Source organism: Callorhinus ursinus, unplaced genomic scaffold (assembly GCF_003265705.2).
Source record: "Callorhinus ursinus isolate GAN/ISIS: 27379988/994484 unplaced genomic scaffold, GSC_fseal_2.0 scaffold3, whole genome shotgun sequence".
Classification (NCBI taxonomy): domain Eukaryota; kingdom Metazoa; phylum Chordata; class Mammalia; order Carnivora; family Otariidae; genus Callorhinus; species Callorhinus ursinus.
In genome coordinates, this window is record NW_027397065.1 from 75,588,631 (window position 1) to 75,604,839 (window position 16,209).

Sequence of the window (16,209 nt, forward strand, 5' to 3'; positions counted from 1 at the left end):
TAAAAAAAAAAATTAAAAAAAAAAGAAACTAATGATGTCCTATATGTTGGCTAATGCATGTACTGAATGGAGCACTGGGTGTTATATGTAAACAATGAATCATGGAACACTACATCAAAAACTAATGATGTAATGTATGGTGATTAACATAACATAATTAAAATATATAGATAAAAATTAAAAATTAAAAAAGGAATAAAAGTAAATTTCACTTATTAAAGAAAAATATGAAAAAATACTTGTTCATAGTATAAAGCACAGGCTGTTCGGCAAAGAGAAAATAAAATGAAAATGAAAAAATATTTTCAAAATTTTGTTATCAGACACAAAATATACTTGAAACCAATCTATAGCATTCCTTTTAATTTCAGTGACAGGAATGGAAGATAGGAATGTAGTGGCAAGAGGTCTCCTTATGCTGTCATTTCCATCCTGAGAATGTCAAGTTGTTAATGAGTAAAGTGGGATCCAGAAAAAGAAAAATAAAACATTTAAACAATAAGTAAAATTCCAGATTCCCAGCCTTTCCCACAGATGGCTTTAATTTAGAAAATACCTTTATGTAAATGGTGAGTCAGATGACAGAATAAAAAAGCTACTTTAAAACATATGAATATGTATGCAATTATCCATACTGAAATAAGTAGAACCAATCAGTTTTATAATTTGAAGTATCCTTCCAGGAAATGTTTGTGTCCTGATGATGATGATTTGTGTTTTAAATGAAAATTAAAATTGGCAGTCTGCCTTCAGCTCAGGGTCCTGGGATCAAGTCCCGCATTGGGCTCCCTGTTCAGAGAGGAGTCTGCTTCTTCCTCTGCCCCTCCCCCTGCTCATGGCTCTCTCTCTCTCTTTCTCTCTCTCTCTCTCAAATAAATAAATAAATCTTTAATAAAAAAGAAAATGGAGTAAATTCCTCTGAAATGGATAATATGAGAACAAGTATATATAACAAGTTAAAAACAACATGATTATTTGAGATACATTCTATATATTTAGGGAGAAATTCTACCTAGGATGAATTCTACCTAGGAGAAATTCTACCTACACCAAACAACCAGGTGTAGTAGGTACAATAACACATGAATACAATGACTTCAAAGTGAGGGCTAATAGCATAAAGAAGTGGGGAGAGGGTAGATAATAACTATGATATTCTGTGTATTCTGTGTTAGATATTCTGAAGAATGGGAAAAGCTGAACCACAGTTACATGTATGAATTTTGTATTTTCCCAAAACACTTTTATTTTTAACCAAGCAGTGATAATAACACCAACTAAATGAAAAATGGGATGAGAATACTGAGACGAAGGGAGGTTTGCAGATTCACACATATCATAAAGCATCTAAGTGGAAAGCCAGGATTTAGGTTCCCAGTGCTGATGCTGTCAACCACCAGTTGGTTGAACCAGTTGGAGAAAGACTCACCAGTCTTTCTGATACACCTGCGTGTGCACCCACTCCCTCCCTCATAAAATGTATATAAGGAGATCACATTTAATGTAATGTACAGTGTGATGCATAAGAAATACCCTATAATTATTTAAAACACTTTGATATTATGTAAGAGGTGCTCAATAATTTAAAAGCTGTCATTTTCATGAAAACAAAACCTAGTTATTTTTAAAAGGTGATATTTCTACTTGCCAAATAATACTACCATGTATTTTGCAGGTAATAAAAGTTAAAGAATTAAGAGCAACACACAATATACAGTTTGAATAATTAAAGTTGGTTATTGCCTCTACCTTAACATCTTATGAGACACAGATTATTTTTCTAAAAGTAAAATCAGAAGTATATATTGTTTTACCCTCTTCAATTCAGACATACTATTGTTTTCTTATATATTTTATAATTTGGACTAAATTTTACTTTATTTTTTTAAAGATTTTATTTATTTATTTGACACAAAGAGAGACAGCAAGAGAGGGAACACAAGCAGGGGTAGTGGGAGAGGGAGAAGCAGGCTTCCCACGGAGAAGGGAGCCCGATGCGGGGCTCGATCCTAGTACCCCGGGATTATGACCCGAGCGGAAGGCAGTCGCTGAACCAACTGAGCCACCCAGGCGCCCCTGGACTAAATTTTAAAAAGTTTTCCAAATTATACAGATAATATTTCTGTTCTCATTAGAGTTGGGCATTCTCTTTCTTTTTCCTTTGGTTTACTAACCAGAGTTAGAACTGCAATTTCTCTACTTCATGCAGTTCTAGCAAACAGTATATTGCACACTGTTCCTCTAAATGTTTATCCTCTAAAATACAGTGTACCTTACTTGTCCAAGATGGTGTGTGTAAATTCATAAATACATATACACACACAAATCTAGATGTGTATGCGTGTATGTGTATGTACATATGTGAGAGAGAGAGAGAGAGAGAGAGAGAGAGAGGTGGGAGGGGACACAGAAAAAGAGATGTTGCTTTGAAACCTCTATTCAAAACCAGGGCGCCTGGGTGGCTCAGTTGGTTAAGCGACTGCCTTCGGCTCCGGTCATGATCCTGGAGTCCCGGAATTGAGTCCCGCATCGGGCTCCCTGCTCAGCAGGGAGTCTGCTTCTCCCTCTGACCCTCTTCCCTCTCGTACTCTCTCTCTCTCATTCTCTCTCTCTCTCAAATAAATAAATAAAAAAAAATCTTTAAAAAAAAAAACCATCACTGGGTTCATTTTGAACGACCATTAGTGGATTTAAGGCAATGTTTATGATTCTAACGGACTTTCCCTCAAGTCCCCTTACACATTCCCCATTCCCTACCTACCACATATATGTTAATCATTCCCAAGGAGGGACTGAGGATTGTTTCACTTCTTTAGATGGTCTTAGAAAGCACTGAATTGATCTTATATAAGCACAAACTTTCTGTGTAATGGTTGGGAAACTTAAAATTTTAAGAAACAGGAAATGCAACTTAAATGTAAACAATTTTGTTTTTTTCACATGGTACATCACATGGTACATCTACCTCCAGGCTCCAACTCTGTTTTCTGTGTTTCTCTTTGTTTTATCCACCACCATACACCGTATTTTGAGATTTTCATTAAGGTCGACCTGGTACATCCAGAGAATAAAAAGGTCTTTCCTGCCACTCTCTTTTAAAGAGCTAGAGAAACGTATACAAAAACAACAGCACCAAAACAAACAAACAAAGAAAGCATCTGTTCTTCTACCATTCATTGGTAGAACTGTAAATAGGGACCATTAGGATTCGTTAATGTCAATCAGATTTTTTCCTCTGCAGCATAATACAGTATATTCTACCCTGAATCAATTGATGGACTTTCCAGAAGGCCTGTACATTTTGAATATAATGAGGTCCCTTAGGAAAAAAAAAGGGAATGTCTATTTGGCGGGCAGCATTAGGTATCTGAAATGAGATATTATTTAATGACATTAAGAGGTTTGAAATAAGTTTGTCTGCATCAGTCTAGAACAAAACAGCCCAATTTAGTAATCGTGTAGATCAAATAACCAATGTGTTTTTTTTTTTTAATTTTCACCTAGTCATGTTGGATTCCAGAAGTCATGACCTATTGACCAACATTCACTATAGATTTTGAAGTACTGAGGAATTAAAACAGATTACTTATAACTAATCAATAGAACAAAATTATTCAGCTAGTTTCTCCAAGAATCATGGATTTTCCTCCTTTATCGCTTTTCTGATCTCTCCTTCCTGTCTCTTCAAACATGAATACAATAGTCATGCATTAGTAGTGCTAAAATATGCCACAACACAAAGAAGTTTCAGAGACACTGGGGGTGGTGATGGGAAGGCAGTTAAATTGACTAAAATTTCCTAACTACAAGTATTTCATTTTTGTTGAGAAATTGCAGACATGTATATAACTGGTGAGGTTTTATAAAAAAATTTGTAGCTTAGAAATGAAAATGCATAAAAGTAATATATATGATTTACTTTGCATGTATCTCAGTCTGCAATATGATTCAAACAAATCCAAATTATGTATGACAAAAAAAAAAGTATAGTGGCTTTTTGAGATATGAAATCCTTTCTTTTTCCCAAAGTCAATGGAAATGTAGTGAGTTGAAACAATTCAGTATCTAAAAGAAACTTTTACTTTTATCTAAGTTGCCGATAAGTACTTCTCTATTAGAAATATCAGCTGATCAGTAGGACGTATGAAATATATTCTATGCAGAGATTAAATTGTTCCCCATAATCCAAATGTTCACTCATTTCTAAAATAAAATGGAGGCATACTTTAAACCTCCAGAGGAAATATGAATTACTAAGATTTTTACATATTTCTCCACTCAAAAAATGGGATTCTATAGTGGTGGCATGCAAGAAAAGTAGTTGTGCATGTTGAAGTGGATTTAATTCTGATGTAAAATGTTTGGCACTCTTTCCAGTATCCTGTCATCTCTAGTTGAGTCTAGGCAGTCTTCCCGGAATAATACTGTCTCCCAGACAAAAACAATAGACCACCCAAATCATCACTAACTGTACTGTCATATGAAACTGTTCCTGAGATACTGTGTTCGGTATTTGAACTTCTCTATCCCCACTGTGGGTTGATGAGCTCCTTGGTAGCACAGACTATTTATTGTTTAGCATTATTTCCACAGCACTAGTGATACAGTGTTGGATATGTGTGTCGTGCATGTGAAATGAATGTGGAAAATATGAAAGAAGACAGGAAGAAGGAAGGGACTAATTTGATTAAGAATGACTCATTTTTTATAACATATCATGTGACTTATTAAATGTAAAACAAAAATCTTAGAAACAGTCTGTTCCAAATATTTTCTTCAGCAGTTTTAAAGCCCAAAATAACTTAATTTTACAAGAAAAGTAAAGTTGGACCACATTTGGGGAATATTAATTCCCCACATATGTTTAAGCCCAGCTACTGAAAACATTTCTCAGATAAGTAGCTGTTTTTCAATTACATTAATTTTAAGAAGATGTATATGGACCATGGTGAGTTTTATAATTAACAATTGATGCAGCTGAAAGTTAGTAGGTAAGTGCCTTGATTTTTAGATAATAACTATTCTTGCTTTGAAATGTTCAACAATTTTTAACAATGTCCCAATGGCTTATAGACTCCACAGTTTGGCAGTATCATTGAACTGTGCCTTCCTCCACCAACACCATATGCCATCCATGAGGTTTTTTGTCCATGCAAGTTCCCTGTCCTGGGGCAAACTCACATCTGCAGGCAACTCCATGGAATCTCAGAAATCTCGATCTGGCTTAAAGCATGATCACACCAGGCCTCAGTGTTCTCTGCTGGGTGTTCATCCAACAGGCACTTCAGGTACAGGGCCTACGGCCTGACAGCTTTGCAAGGAGCAATAAAATATTTAAGTCCTGGAAAAAAAAAAAAAAACAAACAAATGAAACTGCAAATTTGAGATTAATGTTTAATTAAAAGTGGAGAAAGCATAGATAGCATTATATCAGTTGGGCAGCACACACATTCTATTTAATGTGAGATGTAATAATGTATTAACATGTTTAATGTATCACTGATTGAGCCTCTAAAATTAAGTCAGCCCAGTGAATAAGGGAATTTTTTTGTGGCCCTGTTTGTAAGCTCCTCAATCTTTAGTTGCACTAATTGTATCCATATGTATTTTCTTTTGCTTTATTATCTTTATATTTTACCTTCTATAGTATCTTAGGACCCCTTGAGGATAAGAAACACTTCTTAGTCTTGCCCAGAGTAAGTTGAGGCTATTGTCAAGACACCAGTTGAGTGAATTTCTATTTTAGCACATATTTTCCCAACTTGCATTATATAGGTTGTTTTCATATCACTTTTTCAATTGATTGAGAGTTCCTAGAAAACAGAAATCATGTCTTCCATCTAAACTAGTATCCTTTAAAATGAATAGATTTCCAATGAATTAATTCATTGTCAAAATAATGTGGCTAGAAAAAAGTGGCTAAACATTCTTTATCAGTTCTATTTCTAAATAAGAAAATTAAATGTGAGGGGCACCTGGGTGGCTCAGTCATTAAGCATCTGCCTTCGGCTCAGGTCATGATCCCAGGGTCCTGGGATGGAGCCCTGCATTGGCTCCCTGCTCAGCAGGAAGCCTGCTTCTCCCTCTCCCACTCGCCCTGCTTGTCTTCTCTCTCTCACTGTGTTTCTGTCTGTCAAATAAATAAATAATATCTTTAAGAAAAAAGAAAATTAAATGTGAACAAAAAGAATTTTACTCTTTAAAGAGAAGGTTGAAATGTAATTATGATAAAGTCAGTACTTAAGTATTCCAGAAGTTGAGGAAATTTTAACTCAATTGTTAAAATATAAAAAAATTGCATCTTAACTGATTATTTTAGAAATCCTGATTTCTACATTAATTGACAAAAAAAGTGTGTTAGAATCAGTCATTGTAATTTCTGTTTAAAAAGTACCCCATGTTTCTCCTATTTTCAATTTTCTTCCCCTCATATATTTCTCCTAACATTCTAAACTTCTGCTGATTGATGCTATACATAATGGTACCCCATTGATATTTTGTGTGTTGCATTTTGTCACAGACCAGTTCGTTTACCTACACTGTCCTCTGCCCACAACTCTTGTCTGATTTAATTTGTCATCCTTGAAATTTGGTGGCTAGCTTCTCGAGTAGCTAGGAAAACTTCAGCCTAATAGAAACTATTCAGAGAAAAATTATTGTGAAAAGATTGCTCTCAGTTCCCAAACTAAGGGTCATTCACAGTAGCATGACCTTGACAAATATCTATAAGTCAAAGAATGTCTTGCCATAAGCGATTTGGGGTGACAGGCCTATAACATATTGCAAACACAGATTGGATTCCCAGTGGGGCCCAGTGCAGCACACACTTCTTGCTTCATGCAGGCAATAGCAGGACAGTTATAGTTAAGGAAGAAGAAATTTCTTTGTGATATCAAGAAAGGAAAATCTTGTATTGCAACCAAGTAAGTGAAAGATGATCTTATAGTCAACTTGCTATATCACATTTTAGGTCAAAATCTACCACCACATACCTCAGAGGGCATTCACTGATACTTATAACATTAAAAGTGATGGCTTTCTTTATATATATATATATATATATATATATATATATATATATATATATGAGAGAGAGAGAGATTTACTTGAGAGAGAGAGAGAGAGAGAGAGAACACACTAATAGGGGGAGAGGCAGAGGGAGAGAGAAAATCTCAAGCAGATTCCCTGCTGAGCATGGAGCCCGACAAAGGGCTTGATCTCACCACCCTGACATCATGACCTAAGCCAAAATCAAAAGTCAGATGCTTAACCAACTGAAACACCCAGGTGCCCCTGATTTTCTTGGTATAAGTAAATTTATGGAAAAAACAGTCCTGGACTTTGGGATCTAAACATGAAATAGGATTGGATCTAGTCTTTTTGTAAGGAATCAAGACCCCCAAATGCCTACTTGGACGTCATTGAACTGACTGGAAATAGAGTGAGAGAGATAATCCTGTGCCCTCTTTAGGATGTGTGCTGTCTTCACCATCCAGGCACTTCTCTTCTGGTCAGGCCCTCATTGCCTGAATATCATAAAAATCACACACTTCCTTGAGGGCTCTTAAATTTCAGGGACTCTGACCCTTTCTCAAAATAATATTTTTAAATGTATTAAAAGAAATACTTTGGATTTTTTTAAAAAATAGATTTATCTAAAATAAATTTATCAGTATTTGAAACATGAGACATAGTAAGTAATATATGCATGTCAATATATTTTTAGAAAAAGATGACCTAGAGGGGGACCTAATAATTACTACAAGTGACTCTAAATAGTATTTTGAGATAATTGCAATAGCTGTAGGTGAAATGAAATAACTGGGATTGTTTTACTGTTAAAGTCCCAGCTATTGACACTGGTGCTATGGTTTGTTGCCTAAATATTTAATTGAGGGAAGCACTAAATTTCAGTTGGACATTAGTGAGAACAAAGATGAGTTTTCCACACAAGATCATGAACCCCCAGTTGTGATCCATGGACCCATGGAGTGGGAGACAAGCTCTTCTCATTTAGATTCTCATCTAGAACTGATTCCCTTCCCCAATGCAGCCATTCACCATTCAAAATCTGAGCTATGATTATGTCTCTAATAAGTGAGATGTGATTCACTATCAAGCTATTCAAATGTTCAAAACCATTGGCACATGAGGATTCGTGATCTAGCTGTCATGGTCGTTCCCAGTCATCTCTCCTAACAATAGCCTCTGACAAATACCTCCACACCATAGTCGATAAAATTAAAACTAAATTGAATTTCTGAATTTTTCTTTTATAAACTGAGTATTTTTATATCTCTATATCTGATTGCTCTATTTATGAATATAATTTTGCTGTCACTAAATCTAGTAAGTTTTATTACAAATGCAAGCTAATTTACTAAAGATAATATGGAATTAATAAAACAGTATGGAGATAGGTTATGAGCAAAATGAGGAAATAAATATTTAATTTAAAATTTTAAAAAATGGGGCGCCCCGGGTGGCTCAGTTGGTTAAGCGACTGCCTTTGGCTCAGGTCATGATCCTGGAGTCCCGGGATCGAGTCCCACATCGGGCTCCCTGCTCAGCAGGGAGTCTGCTTCTCCCTGTGACCCTCTTCCCTCTCGTGCTCTCTGTCTCTCATTCTCTCTCTCTCAAATAAATAAATAAATAAAATCTTTAAAAAAATAAATAAAATTTTTAAAAATGTTTAACTTCACAAATGATTAAAATATGAATGAGGCCTCATTTCATTACTATTTGATTAGAAATGCATGTTTGTGCATATGCATACATATACACATACCTAATTTTATATTGACAGGGATGTAAATTAATAATTACATTGAATAAACAGAATACAATCAAACTATATGTAAAATAAACTTAGACATTTTGTTTTACTAATATCACTTCGTTCCATCAGTCCTGAGGAAATAATAAGAAACCAGTAAACATACATGTGAAGATGTTCAAAGAAATGTGGTTTCTTAAAAGGAATGATAGGAAACAACCATTCTTTCTAATAGCAGGGAAATAAGTTAAAACAACAGCAACAACTAGTGAATGGCATATTAAAATGAGAAATATCTAACACAGTGGTGAGGAACACATTATATAGATGTGTTGCCTGGCTTTGCATTCCAGGTTTACTATCTCATAATCATGAGACCTCGAGTCAGTTACTTAAACTCGCTAACTCCAAGTTTCCTCATGTGTATAAAGTAGAGTTAATAATAATACTTAACTTGAAAGTTGCTGTGAAGATGAAATAAAGAAATGTGAAGCACAAAGTAAGAGCTATGTAGGTTTTAGCTATTATTACGATTACGATTTTTTATCATTACTATGGCTATGTAAACACGATAAAGTTTTCAAATAAGAATGTAGTAAGATCAAAATAAAAAAACTGTATCATTACATCTCTGATAAGAACATGGATGCATGTACTTCCAAAAGGAATGGAATTACAAAAAGGCACGGATATGAATAGGGTGATGAGATTTTGTTTGATTTTTAACATCTATTATGGGGCCTGACTTCTATTTAATAATAAACTCGTGACTTCAAATTCTTTAATAATAATAGCTTCTCTATGTGAATGGCTTCTCTTGAAATTTCCAGAATGGCAATACTCTTGTTGCAATTGAATTCTTTTTCTTTCTTTCTTTTTTTCTTTTTTTCTTTTCCCCTACTCTTCATTTTTTCCCTGTCTTTATTATTTTTTTTTCTGATGTTGCTTTACACACAAATAAACATTAGTGTGGTTTGAAAATAGTGCCTACAGACTCTGTGAATGATTTTAGAAGGAAATATCTTGAGATGGAACACTCAACTTTTTTCTTTCCCAAAGACTTAACTCCTGGATCCAGTCATGGTCTAGACCCACTACTATTTGACCATGTCTTTGCTTTTGGGTGCATATCTAAAGAAACACAACATTGATATAAAACCACACAGTGATATTATATAAATTCTATTTGTTGGTCAATTCAAAATTATGTAGAATGAGAAAAACAGTTGTGGAGTTTTTACAGTATTTCTCAAGTGGTTTTGGAAGGTTGTTGACATGAAAGTTTCTTCTCTAAATAGAGCCTTAACATATTTTACATAGTTGTATATGTAAAATACCGAGAGATTGGGTTGTTGTTTGAGGGTAAGCCACCTGCCATGAAGGCTATTTATTTTATGACCACATATGTTAGTGTTGGTTGCTTGGAAGAAAGCCACCATTTTGTTTGCCTTCCTTCTCTCCTAGAACTATTCTTTCAACACCTGTGTGGGACATATGCAAATTTAACAACGACAACTCAACAACTTGAAAATAAACATCAGCCAAATGGTTATTATTATTTTGGGGGGATATATTTCCTCAGTGTTTGATTTATGTTTGCACCATTCAGAGTATTGACTACATTAATTTGCTTGAACATTGTAAAACAGTTTTGCCTCAGGCTCTGACCTTATACGCCAGGATGAGCTCAGTGTGAATTTTTGCAGTTGAATTATAAACCTCTGAGAAGTTTTTATTATGAAAATGCTGACACTACCTCAACTGTAGCAGTGTGTATGATCTGGCTACAACTTTGTTAAAGAAGAGATAACAAGGAAAATAGCTATTAAAAGTGAGTACATCTTGAAAGTAATATGACAAAGCAGGGGGGAACAGCTAGAAAAAAATGACAGGAAATCAATTAATAAGAAAAATGAGATAACTGAGAGGATAAGGAATCAGTCTTTTTGATATTTACTTTTAAGCCAAATTATGCATATGAACTATACTCTTCAACTTTTGTGAGGGAGTTATATGCACTATTTTGTATGGAGGCTATTGAAAGATGGTCATCTCAGAGTTTGTGATAAAAATGTTCTGTAGTTGGGGCGCCTGGGTGGCTCAGTCGTTAAGCATCTGCCTTCAGCTCAGATCATGATCCCAGGGTCCTGGGATCGAGCCCCACGTCGGGCTCCCTGCTCAGCGGGGAGTCTGGTTCTCCCTCTCCCTCTCCCTGCTGTTCTGCCTACTTGTGCTCTCTCTCTCTCTGTCAAATAAACAAATAAAATCTTTAAAAAAAAATGTTCTGTAGTATGTGACACATCTGATTGTTTCAGATTTCTGTTGAAGTGCTAAGGTTTTATCATTTATACAATAAATTGAATTATTTGTTATAATGCTCTTTGCTTTATAGGTATATAGTTTTACTTAAGCAGAATACATGTATACATATTTTTTGTGGGATATAAATTTAATTGTGTATGCACTTGTGATAATTTACTTCACCAAAATTAGACTCAGTTTTTGTTGTGCTATTATTACAAGAGAAGAAATAAGCTAGGTATCTACTTTAAAATTAAATTCTATGGTCAGAGTTATCATCTCCTTCAAAATATTTCCCCATAAAATTTGAATTTTACTAAATGATATGGAATATATCATAATCCTAAGGCTTAAGCATTTCACATTAGTCAGTTCAATGTCTTTCTCATTATATATTTGTATTCCTATTCTCTAATGAGTAAAATAATTATTTATTGTTTTGATTCTTTATCTTTAACTACTCCCTTAACTCTCTAGCATTTGCACAATTCTAGCAAGTCACTGTTTTAAATCTTTGATTGTTTAATCAACAAATGTTATAATTCCATATTTTCTTCCCCTTTGCAAACCATAATTAATTGTTACAGGTGTCAAAGTAGATCTGAATAAATACCAGGAAGTATACACACTTCCATGTTTATATGTCTATTAGGACTTGATTTTACACCCACAGGATATATTTGTAATCATACTTGAATTTGAAAGGGTTGTTTTCGAAAATTAGTCACAGTTATTATTTACTGGGCACTTTTGCCCAGGCAAAACACTTAACTGTTTAATTAACTTTATCTTATTTAAATCTCACCATAACTATGGATTTACAGATGAGAAACCAAAGTCCAGAGCAGCGTCATAATACACCTAATACACCCAAGATACACAACTATAGGTCGACATTGTCTGGATTTTAATTGATATCTGTTAATTATTTTCTTTACTATAAGTTTATGAAAAAAATCCAAAATTTTGATTAAATATTTGAATAAGATATTATGGATGGTTTATTAAACATTCATCTCTCAATTGTTACAAAAACTAAAGTTGTTTATTCTGGAACAGTGAAGCATCTTTTAGGTTCACAAATATAATCAACCACAGGTGTTTAATATATAAACATCTTAAAATAATTGTAAGTATGCAATTATAATTTTATGCCTCTAATGTGTTTATCTTTGGAGCACCTGCATTCCTTAATATCAACACAGAAGTACTGTACTCTTTGGCATAAAAAATGAAAGGATAATTAAAGACAAAAAATGAAACCCTGTCTGAGGGATTAACTCAATGACCTGATTGATCTTTTACATCTTTTATGATGTTAAAATATCTCCTTTGAAGGTAACAACTGGTACCTGCCTTGTTTTAATCCTCAGAAACTTAAAATTAACTCTGTGCTAGAAAGATTTACATTTTTAAGTAGTTTCACCAACTCTACTAAAAAGAACTGGGTACAGTATAGGTAAGCTTGATTTTCTGTTTGTTTGTTTCTCATGTCTATCTTCCCCAAATAAAAATTACTGAAAATGTATTTAAAATGTGGGTTCTAAAAAATTTATCCTAGCCTGGGGAGCTTGGTGTTAATCAAGTTCACTGAAATTAATTCATTGGAAAGACAAATATTGTATTATCTTCTTTATATCTGGAATCTAAAACAAAATAAAAAACCAAATAGATATAGAAAACAGATTGGTGGGGCACCTGGGTGGCTCAGTCCTTAAGTCTCTGCCTTTGGCTCAGGTCATGATCCCAGGGTCCTGGGATCCAGCCCCACATCAGGCTCCCTGCTCCACGGGAAGCCTGTTTCTCCCTCCCCAACTCCCCCTGCCTGTGTTCCCTCTCTCACTGTGTCTCTCTCTGTCAAATAAATAAATAAAATCTTTAAAAAAAAAAAAGAAATGCTTTAAAAAAGAAAACAGATTGGTGGTTGCCAGAGGAGGGGGGTGGGAGGATGTAGGTGAAATGGGTGAAGGTGGTCAAAAGGTTTAAACTTCACTTATAAAGTCAATAAATCATGGGGGTATAAGGTACAGCATGGTGGCTATAGTTAATAATACTGTATTGTGTATTTGAAAGTTGCTAAAACAATGGATCTTAAAATTCTCATCACAAGAGAAGAAATTGTAACTACATATGGTGATGAATATTAACTAGACATATGATAATGGTCATTTCATAATGCAACATACATCAAATCATTATGCTATAACCTGAAACTAGTATGTTACATGTCAATTATATCTCAAAAAAATTTTAAGATGACTAACAAGAGGAGAGCTAGAGCCATGTGATGCAAAAAGATCAGTTTCAAAGAAATAAAGCAGTATTAGATAATCCTGTTTTATTATTTATTTAAACTACTGTCATAATATTAAATTTCATGTGCATGCGCACACACACACACACATTTAAAAGAGGTTAGATGTTTGCTCAAAATTCTCATATTTCAAACTTATGAAAAATCATCATTGAACAATAATATACTGTTTTCTGGTTTTTAAAAAAATCTATATGACAAAAATATAAAGGTTAATCCATTTTTTTAATTTTATTTATTTATTTATTTGAGAGAGAGAGAATGAGAGATAGAGAGCACAAGAGGGAAGAGGGTCAGAGGGAGAAGCAGACTCCCCACTGAGCGGGGAGCCCGATGCGGGACTCGATCCCGGGACTCCAGGATCATGACCTGAGCCGAAGGCAGTCGCTTAACCAACTGAGCCACCCAGGTGCCCTAGGTTAATCCATTTTTATTTTCATGTACCACCAGCAATGGTGTTTGATGGTGTCATTTTGGATTTAAAAGGATACACATGCTAACTTTTGGAAGAAGTATTTCTAACTATGTATTTTTAATGGTGCTAGTGCCCTGTTTCTTCCATCTGTTAAAGAACAGCTTTGCTCACCTTTAGGGTCTTCTACTACCAATCTCTGTGTATGTTTTATTATTAATTTGCCAGAATTTTGATCTGAGGATCTTTTATTCGATCAACTTCAAAGATTACCTCAGCAGAGCCTGAATTAATTACACTTGAATAGTTTGTTCTCCAAGGCCAATACCTTAAAAAATACATCAATGCTAGTAAAAAAAAAAAAAGTCCTTTGCATATCTTAAATTACCTGGAGTTCAAGGGATAATATGAAAGAAAAACAGCAACAAAGCAAGTATTTTAGGTATATATATATATATATATATATATGAAAAAGCACCAATAGTTTCATTATTCTTAATTTCAGCCCATACACATACTTGCTTGCTTGGGTTCAATAAACTAAAACCTAAAAATGACAATGTTTATATATCCAATGTTCCTTTGTGATAGATAAATTGCTCATGATTAGAATAATGGCTACTGATATTCTCACTGTCTCATTTTGATGTTTCAGAGCTGGGAAAGTGTTTCTGAAATCTGAAATAACCAACTTACTTATAAAAATAAAAAAGGTTATTTTTCATTACTATGATAATTTAGACCAGACCCAGTCTTCCAAAAGGTATTAGCAATCTACGGGGGCATGACATGAAAATTATAAAACCTGCAACAATATATTTTTCCCATACATTTTTTATTGTTGCAAATAATAATAATGATCAGTTGCTTATGAAGAATATACATACATCAAATTTTTTAAGAATCACATATTGGGCATTTGAGAGTCAAAATTAATTAAATGAGTACTTCTCAGATTATCTGGGTGAAGGACATTTTGCTTGTTTTGTTATACTTTCCTTTTTTTAAAAATTTTTTTTAAAGATTTTTTTTTAAATTTATTCATTTGAGACACAGAGATACAGAGAGAGAGAGAGAGCATGAGCGGGGGGGGGGAGGGCAGAGGAAGAGGGAGAAGCAGGCTCTCCGCTGAGCCAGGAGCCCGATGCAGGGCTTCATCCCAGGACCCTGGGATCATGACCTGAGCCGAACACAGACGCTTGACCACTTAAGACACCCAGGTGCCCCTCTAATTTCCTATTTATCATGAGCTAATATTTGGTTCTATATAGTGTTCAATGAGAGAAGTCTACTGATCCCTGTAACTTGTGCTGTTTGCCCTAAACATGTAAGTAAGTACATTCAAAATGTACATTTGTAGGTAGAAAAAAATATTCAAATGGAATGAACCCATTGATACTGACTACATCCAAAATTTGATTTAGGAAAATACAGTATGTGATGTGATATATTAACGAGATTATTTAATATAATATTTTTAAAATAAAATATAACATTTGGAATATTACATGCTCAGCCTAGTATAAATGAAGGTGATAACATTTCCTTCAGAAATATCATTATTTAGCTTTAGTTTATAACTAATAAATAAAAGTATATGATTTATTCCAAAACAAATAATCCTAAAATTTGTATGGAACCAGAAAAGACCCCGAATAGCCAGGGGAACGTTTTATTTATTTTTATTTTTTTTAAAGATTTTATTTATTTATTTGACAGAGAGAGACACAGCAAGAGCAGGAACACAAGCAGGGGGAGTGGGAGAGGGAGAAGCAGGTCTCCTGCTGAGCAGGGAGCCCGATGTGGGACTCGATCCCAGGACCCTGGGATCATGACCTGAGCCGAAGGCAGACGCTTAACGACTGAGCCACCCAGGCGCCCAACCAGGAGAATGTTTTAAAAGAAAAGCAAAGCTGGCGGCATCACAATTCCGGACTTCAAGCTCTGTTACAAAGCTGTCATCATCAAGACAGTATAGTACTGGCACAAAAACAGACACATAGATCAATGGAACAGAATAGAGAGCCCAGAAATGGACCCTCCACTTTATGGTCAACTAATCTTCGACAAAGCAGGAAAGAATGTCTAATGGAAAAAAGACAGTCTCTTCAACAAATGGTGTTGGGAAAATTGGACAGTCACATGCAGAAGAATGAAACTGGACCATTTTCTTATACCACACACAAAAATAGGCTCTAAATCGTTGAAAGACCTAAATGTGAGACAGGAGTCCATCAACATCCTAAAGGAGAACACAGGCAGCAACCTCTTCAACCTCAGCTGCAGCAACTTCTTCCTAGAAACATTGCCAAAGTCAAGGGAAACAAGGGCAAAAATGAACTATTGGGACTCCATCAAGATAAAAAGCTTTTGCACAGTAAAAGAAACAGTCAACAAAACCAAAAG

The 16,209-nt window shown here is 34.6% G+C and overlaps 1 long non-coding RNA gene across 1 annotated transcript in view; it reads right to left on the reverse strand.

The window, feature by feature from the left end:
- Positions 1 to 4,844: 4,844 nt before the first annotated feature.
- Positions 4,845 to 16,209, reverse strand: part of LOC141372408 (uncharacterized) — a 58,551-nt gene continuing 47,186 nt past the window's right edge. The window contains exon 3 of the long non-coding RNA XR_012377632.1: positions 4,845 to 5,341. This is a non-coding gene — a long non-coding RNA (uncharacterized lncRNA). The remainder of the gene's footprint in view (positions 5,342 to 16,209) is intronic.